This window comes from Octodon degus, unplaced genomic scaffold, assembly GCF_000260255.1.
Source record: "Octodon degus isolate 3935 unplaced genomic scaffold, OctDeg1.0 scaffold00093, whole genome shotgun sequence".
Classification (NCBI taxonomy): Eukaryota; Metazoa; Chordata; class Mammalia; order Rodentia; family Octodontidae; genus Octodon; species Octodon degus.
This window is the reverse complement of record NW_004524669.1, coordinates 9,789,144-9,797,807: the sequence shown is the minus strand read 5'-3', so window position 1 is coordinate 9,797,807 and position 8,664 is coordinate 9,789,144.

Here is an 8,664-nt window from a genome sequence, read left to right as displayed (position 1 = left end):
TTTTTTTTGTGGAACCGGGGATTGATCTCAGACCCTTGCACTTGCCAGGGAAGCGCTTATTCCACTGAGCCATCTCCCCGGCCCTCTTGGGGCACTTTTGCTGTCCACAATCCCCCACAACAAGGAGGAGACACAGGGACTTCAGAGTATTCCTGGCTTCCAGCCTCGCCTGCCGTTGCTCCCTATTGCACACCTGTGGCTCTGAGCGTGGTGGAGCACTTGTGTTCCCACTGGGTACTCTCTTTCCTCCGTACTGTGTAGTCTGTTAAGGCCACAGGCCTACTGGCCAATGTCATCCATGCCCAGAGCTGTGCTAAACCAATCAGAGGACTAATCCTGTCACACGCCCTGGATCCAGCACCACACGTGTATCTTTCCATTGTCAGTTCTACATCTTTAAAAGGAAAGATCCCATGAGAAGACATTTTATGTGTCCCTTAAACTTTATAACATGGTAACATAAAAATAGGCACTTTAAAATCAACAAATTATTAAACAGAAGACCCAATGCTATTATAGGCTACTGGACTCTTTTAGAATATTTTGCTGAGTTTACACACCTATAATATTCAATAACGGAACTTAGAAAAAATGGGGTATACCGATGAATGTCCATTTTGTATCTGTGTATTCAAAGAGGTTGGGATAGATATATAGTTGCATTCTCTTAATGAATAGAATGATTTGTTCTAATGGTGTTTGTAAATAGGATCACAAGTCCGCATCTTGTACATCAATTAACCACTAAGAAGAATATATGCAGTGTATTATTTGTTGAAACTGTACTTTCGATTTGATTTGAAACTGTCTCATTGCTATCTGTTTATCAATAAAACTTTGAAAAAAAATATCATTGCCGTACAAATACCTTGAAAAATAAATAAATAAATAAAATCAACAAATTAACGTACTTTCTGATAGGAGCATAACAATCCACCTCAGTGTCTTATTTAGAATTCCCTCTCTCTTTCACCCAGCGCACTGGATGAAAAATGCATTGCTTAAAAAGTCATTTTGATGGGGGCCGGGGAGGTGGCTCAGTGCAATAAGCGCTTCCCTGGCAAGCACAAGGGCCTGAGTTCAGTCCCTGGTTCCACAAAAAAAAAAAAAAAAAAAAAAAAAAGTCATTTTGCTAATAGTCCCCATGCTCAGGGCGGGCAGTTCAGGCACGGCCGCGGCACCTCCGGAGCAGCCGGGCCTGCCGTCCTCCTCCACCCGCAGTCATTCTGTCAGTCACCGTGATTATTTCAGGGCTTCCGTCCGCTGCTCCCTCCAGGCAGAGCTCTGAGAGTGAAGGGCCGTGGTTACCGTTCTATTGTACGACGTGTTCTGTCCTGTCAGCTGCTGACAAATACTCTATCCAGTGCATGGATGAGTGAGCAGGCACTGATGAGTATCAGGAGCAGTGAAGTTCTGACTTCAAGACAATAGCGGTGCATGGTAAGCACACTAAGTTTTTCTCTGTAAATTTAAAAAGCAAGTAAATTGAAGTAATGAAATGCTGGAGAATGAATCAAGACTGGTCTTTGCACTTCCTTGACCTCTGCCAAGGGCAGGGAGCACAGCTATCGGGCGCAGAGGGCCCAGGGGGGATTCACGTCGCCGTGCTGAGTGGCGTGGACCCACTCTGCCCGCTCGGCTGACATGTTCTGTCCCTTCAGCTCCAGCTGCGTGGCTCCACATGGTGCTCCACTGCACGAGTGGGCGCTGCTGCCACTGTGGACACCAGGCCGACCTCCTGTCTTGGCTCGTATGAGTAGAGAAGTAGCAGCGCACCAAGGCAGGCGTCTCCTTGGCAGAGTGATGCTATTCCTTTGGAACAGGTGCTGTGACAGCAAGGGTGGCTTTTCAACCTGATTTTCTGGAGATTCCCCTGGGACAGAACAGCACCCCCGGCTGTGTCTGGCTGAGTCCTGGAGGTAACCCTGAGTGCTGTGTCTGGTCCCGGGCCCCTTTCGCCCGGCGCTGTTCCCGTCTCGGCTTCCTGGCTGTGCCCTGCCAGGCCCTTCCGCCACAATGGGCCTGCCTTGGTGCCAGGCAGCTGTGGACTGAATCCCCGGAAACCCAGGCCAAATCAAGCCTCTCCTTATGTTGCTGGTATTGCTGGGTGTTTTGCTCAGCAACAGGCGAGATGGTGAGCACAGATGCCACGTGAGATTGCCGAGGGCCTCCATGCTGGCTTCCACGGTGCTGGCTCCAGTGGCAGCCAAGAAGTGGAACTTGTAAGTGTGGACTGGGCCACGTGGGCTCCACCATGGTGGGTGGGTTTTGCTTTCTTAGGTGGCTGTTGGAGGGGCACCTCTGCTCCCAGCTAGCCTGAGGAGAAGCGTCCCTCCCTTCTGGAAGGTGCAGGGTCACAGCTCCAACTTGGAAGCAGTGTAGGCCCTTCCAAGGCAGTAAACCTGGTGATGTCTCTGTCTTGGCCCTCCTGGCCTCCAGAATGTAGGGAAATAAATTTCTGTTTTCTGTGAATACCCGGGGTCATCTGCTGAAGAACACAGTGGAATCAGCCCCTATGCAAAGAGACAAAGTGTTGAGGATCAGCTCCAGAGAAAGGAAAGGGTGCGGCTCTCCTGACCAGGCCCACCTCCACACAGTCAGCTAGAGCACCCCATAACACATCCACCTTTCCAAAGCCCCACCTGTGAGCACAAGAGGCTGTGGGACATCTAGCTATAAACTGTTACCTACAGCAGGACATCGCTCTCTTTTTTTCTGTGTGTCTGTGAGAGGCAGCGCTGCCAGCCTGAGGGCATCCGTCTTGAGTTCCTGAGGAGCACTACCAGTCTGGCCACGGCCGGGACAGCAGCCCTGGTATGATCAAGGCCCACCAAGAGGCAGGGCCAGCGCCACAGCACGCCGAAAGCCCAGCTCTCTAACCCTCTCGGCTCAGAGCCTGTTGGGTTTCTATCTAGGTGGGCCCAGAGGTGAGGGCCATGGAAGGTGACTGGATCATGGGGTGCTGGAGAGGGCTTGCTGTGAGGAGGGGGGCCTGGCGGGGGGCGGTGGTCCCTGGGGAGTGACCCCCCCCAGTTCCTCCCTTCTCTGCTTCATGCGTGCCGTGATATGCCCAGCTGCCTTCTGCTAGAACCTTCCGCCAGGCCTTCCTATTTTGGCTGCAGCTGACATGCACTGTAACGTGAGCCACAGTACGCTCCACCTTTACGTTGTGGGTGTCAGTTGTCGTGTTCCAGAGAGGGTAAAGTGGCTGACACTGCACCTCTTCGCCTGTGCACTGACCTGGCTGCCTTCAGCCTCTCCTGACAAAGCGCCTGTCCTGGCTGTCTTGGTGGATAACAAAGCACTTGCTCCCTGGGCAGTGTAGGGTGTGTGTGTGTGTGTGTGTGTGTGTGTGTGTGTCCTGCCCCAGGGGTCAGGGGCAGCTCACAGTGACGCACCCAAGGCACCCAGAAGGGACCATGGCAGCCAGCAGGGTGAGGGGCCATGTTCTTTCGTCCTCTCTCGCTTCCCCTGCATACCATGTTTGCCTCGGGCTTCCTAGTCAGAGTGCCCTGCTCCAGCAGCGTGGAGCACGGAGGACACAGGAGTTCAGCTTCCTTCTCTGACCACTGCCTCCATGAGTACTTAACACCAGTACTTGGACCCTGGAAACGCCACAGTGAGCTTGGGGCCCAGGGACCACATTCATCCAACAGCAGCAAGAAACTGGCATGCTTAACTCAGAAAGCGCAGAGTTAGAGGAGATAAAATTGCTGTTTCTCGGATCACGAAGGGCTCCTGTGTGATTTATCTTTTCATTTGGGTTTTTAACTATGCTGTTTTATGAGCATTTTTATTTGAAGAGGCTGCAGCTTCCTTTTGGATCTGAATGAGTCATGCACCATGGATGAATCCGGCGGGGCAGCAGAGGGACAGGCTGAGTGAGCGCGGGAGATGGAGCGCGCTGTCTTGGTTTCAAATCAAGGCCCAGCTAGTTGATGCAACTTTAGATTAGATCCGTCTCATGAGATCAGACTCGGGCAAGTCACTTACTATCGGTGGCATCAATTTCTTCATCTCTAGAATGATGATATTCGTGTGCTGTAGGAGTGATGTGGGTTATGCAGACCGCTTGGCAAGGCCATGGTGCGAAGCCCTCACACAGTACAAAGCTGCTCACTGGATAGCCCACGTCTGCAGAGGCACTCTGCACAACGGCACTGCGGCAGCAGCCACTGCTAGGGTTTCATTAGGCTCACCTCCAGCAGCCACTATGAGTTTCTCCATTTTGAGATTTGTTCTGGGCCAGAGAAATAGCTCAGCAGCATAAGTGCCTATCTGGTAAGTGCAAGGTCCTGAGTTCAATCCTCAGTACAAAAAGAAAAGAAAAGAAAAGAAAAGAAAAGAAAAGAAAAGAAGAAAAGAAAAGAAAAGAAATTTGTTCACTAACATAAGAAATAGATCCTGAGCAATGAAAACATTTCGAAAGTCATAAACTGAACAGCATAGCTGTGTACACCTTTAATCCCAGCACTGGAGAGGCTGAGGCGGGAGGAGTGCCACAAGTCTGAGGCCAACCTGGGCTAGAAAGAAAGAAAGAAAGAAAGAAAGAAAGAAAGAAAGAAAGAAAGAAAGAAAGAGGAAAACGGGGGGGGGGAGAGGAAGGAAGGAAGGAAAGAAGGAAGGAAGGAGGAAGGAGGAAGGCGGGGTGCAGTGAAACCAGCTGAGCACGAGGAGCGGCTGCCAGCCCGCTGAGACACTTGGCCCTCAGGAAGCCGAGCCCTGAGCTGCTTCCTCTTCAAGCTGGGTAAAGCTCGAGCCCTCTTTCTAGAACTCAGTACAGAGAGAAAAAGAAGGAAAGAAAACAAAAGAATCTGCCATGCCTGGAGGGGCCTCAGTCAGTTTGATTCCCAAAGTCTGGATTATAAGAATCTACAGCAGTTTCCAAGACTGGCCAGTTACAGGGTCCCAGGCCAAAACTCACAGAGCCTGATTATTTTGCTTCTCTCCCCCACCAAAAAATAAATGTAAATCTAGTCAACAAGCAAGCCATGTTTATCGTGTCCAGAGCTATGAAAAGCCTGCAGACTCTGAGCAAAGCAAGCTGGGCCCCAGAATTAATTAAGGCTGGAGCAGTAGACTGGCCCAGACCTGCAGGATGCGAGGCCGGAAGCCTGCTTGCTCATCTGGAAATACTGGGGCTACAAGCAGGGCCTCACCCTGTCCCCTGGCAGATGGGAATGCGCAAGCTGTGAGAAGCTGCAACGTTGGGTTCCCGGACAGTCACTGCACTGAGGGGTGACACTGTCCCAAACCATAGGCCAAAGCTCACCAGACAAGAGCAAGGAATAAGGAAGGGGCAGTGCACACCGGAGGTGAAGGCTTTCACTGCAGGTCTCAAAAGAAGTGTATCAAAGCCACTGGAGTAAAAATCTAAAATAAACACCTGGCCATAGCAGGTAATTTAAATCTTATTTTAAAAGCTCTGGCGCACTCCTTAGATAGCAATAGAAGCTTTGGTGTATTTACTCCTGCGACCTCTACGAGTTCTGCGGGAGGAAGGCAGCCTGAAGCTCCTGAGTACACAAGCCTGCGCACACACAGCGGCTCTAGAGGCAGCCAGACACCAGCGCAGGCACAAGCAGTGCCTCTGCTGCTCTGATCTATTCACTTACACTAATGTGTGGACAAGAGGGTGGAAAGTATTTTGCTACAAATAAAACCCTGAGGTCTCCATGTAATTTCTAAGCCTATCCTGGGGAAAGGAGCCACAGTCAGTTTTCAGGCAAGAGTGGAGCACTTTGCAATTCCGTTTGAAAAGCCACGTCCAATCTTCTCTTAAATTGAGATGCCAGAGCCAGTAGATTGCTATTTAAATCAGAGAAGGAAATTATCCCAGGTATGCTGGGCGGAAGAGAAGCACTGGGCGGTGTGGTAAATAGTCTATGAATGCAAAATGCACCCCGCCCTCCACCCCCATCGGGTCCCAATTTCCAACCAATTAGAGAAACAAATGGACAGCTCACCTCTGACTCAAGAGTAAACAAACGTTTTTCAGCAGCCCCTGAGTGACTGGTTTGAGCGGAGCCTTTTTCTTTTCTGTGACAGACCATGAGGCCTAACTCTTTGAGCTTGCGATGGTCTTGGGCAGGGGTCTCACGAAAAAGTAAAAACCTCCGCTAATCCCGTGAATTGCCACAGGACCGGAAGCCTTTCTGTGACCACCATTAGCCTGCCTGCGGTGGAGCTAGGATTTCTACGCAGGGGCAGGGGTTGAAAGCAACAGTGAAAACATTCCTCCTGGGAGAAGCCCGGGAGCCCGGCTGCAAGCTGGGTTCAAAACTCACAGGCAAGCGCCAGGGCGGGGCGGGGCGGGGCGGGGCGGGGCGGGGCAGGGCTAGGCCAGCAGGCCGTGTGCAGTGAAGCAAGGCGACCATGAGGCAGCCAGGGCCAGCTGAGACACTCGGTCCTCAGGAAACCAAGCGCTGAGCTGCTTCCTCTTCAATGTCCCTTTCTATAACTCAGGGGAGACCGAAACCCCAGACCCAGGCACCATTCTGCCCGGGTTCTGGACCTAGCTGAGACCTCGGCAGGCTGGAGGTGAGGGTGCGCACCCCAGCCCCCTGTGTGGATGGAGAAGCTTCCAGCGCAGAGTGTGGCAGGGGCAGGTGGCTCTGTACAACTAACTGTGCAAGGAAGGCCCAGAGCTCAGCCCGGGCATCTGTGTGGTCCAATCCGCTGTCGCCCCTCTGCCCTGCAGGGTCTGTGTAGCTCCCTGTGGAGCCTTGGCTCCAGAATGAGGGGATGCATCAGAGACGAGAGGTCCCTACACCGAGTGCATTTTGCAAAGGTTCTGGTAGGGAGATGGGGTGAGGAGGACTTCTCTTAGTCTAACATTTTAGTGCTAAACCCGGTCCAAGCAGGCTTGGGCCAAAATTTACTGACAACCCGATGAAGTTTCAGGCCTGCCACCCACGGTGCAGGGACAGGTGAAGCGGAGCGTGGGCATCTGTGAGACAGGGGGGACCACGTGTGCTGACCCGAGTCTACCCCAGAGACCAGTGGAGCCGGGCACCTATGCAGGGACCCAGGCACCTAGACACGGAGGGTAGGGCATGCAGGGGCCGAAGCCTCCTTAAACTGCATAGTCTGGAGGTCACAGAGGGCTGAAGGGAACCCGGGAGGCGACTGAGAGGGCCAGAGCATCTGAACCTCAGGGGCGAGGGCGCTTGGGGTGCTGGCCACACTCCAACTGCCCGGAGACTTCTCGTGAGCCTGGGGGCCAGCGCGAGGCTCACACGCCCATCCGCGTGGAGTTGATGAAATCACGCTTTCCCCGCTGTTTTCTGCTTGAGCTTCACCGCGCACGCACAAAACGGGCTCAGCCAGGACGCACCTCCGAGCAGATCGCGCGGACCCAAATGATTTAAACACGCTCCCACAAACAAAGCGGAGGAGGGGCTGGAGGCTGGGCAAAGCCAGCGCAGGGCTTCTGCAGTCATAGTTGCAAGGAACAGAAACCTGGACGAGTTGTTGGACCGCCACCAAAGCTCCCCCACCGGAGCGGGAGCCATCTGTGAGCTCAGCCGCCGCTCCGCAGCTCCGAACGCCGCGCTGGCAGATGGACCGCTCCTGAGTCGCCGAGTTATTTGTTTAATAAATTTAATTAATATCCGTGCTGCATCTCGTTGCTCCCGGAAAAGAGGCCGGAGTGCTAGCTTTCCCCACAGTTTCATGATGAGTGACTTCCTAGAAAAGAGCAGATCGCAGGGCGCCAGGCCACCGAAGAGCGGAGAGCCACGTGTGCTTGTGTTCCCGCGCACGGCCTGAGCCGTGGGGACAGGGTGGGCTCTGATGGGCATTTGAGCGTCACGACAGCGTTAGCCCCTGGAAGGGCAGGCTGCCCCTTCCAGGTGTCTCAGGTGTGCGGGAGTGTTTCTAAAAGAGCTCCATCCGGCCCGCGCTCAGCACTGCTGCCTGCTCCCCAGCAGGGGGCGCTGCAGAGCGGCGCGGGGTTCTCTGGTGAAGAGCAAGCGCCGCGCAGAATGAAAGCCAACCTGGAGGCACAGCATATGTATTGTTTTCCCTGGCTAGAAAAGTTGCAGTTGCAAACAACAGAAAGATCTTGGGCCAGATCGCAGGGCAGCGCGCTGCACCCCTTCTTCGCGGAGTGCTTGGGGTGAACAGGTATGAAAGAAAGCGGGCTTTTCTGAGCCTTGCTGTTCAGTGCCAACGTCCCTCCAGTCAGCGGTTCCACCTTCAACCAGATTCCCAGAGTAAATTCCAAGACGGAACAGTCCTCCGCGGATGGGAAAGTCGGTCCCTACAGGCAGGACCTTGTGGTCAGGTTAACGTGGGAAATCTGACGTCCCAGGTGAAACAGGCATCTCAACTGAGGGGCTTCCCCAAGGCGTCCAGGCAGCAGCCAGTCGCGAGTGTGTCCCTGCAGGACAGGTTGAGAAAAGCGTTCCGAGTCCCGGCCTGCCTGATTATCCCGAAGCAGGGCTGGAGCGCAGGAGGCCTCACTAGTGCTTGCTGAGGGAGTGAAGGCGTTAGTGAAGAAGCAGGCCCTCGGGGCCAGCTCAGGACTCAGGGGGGCTGCTCAGGACTCAGGGGGCCTGTTCAGGACTCAGGGGGCCTGCTCAGGACTCAGGGGGGCTGCTCAGGACTCAGGGGGGCTGCTCAGGACTCAGGGGGCCTGCTCAGGACTCAGGGGGGCTGCTC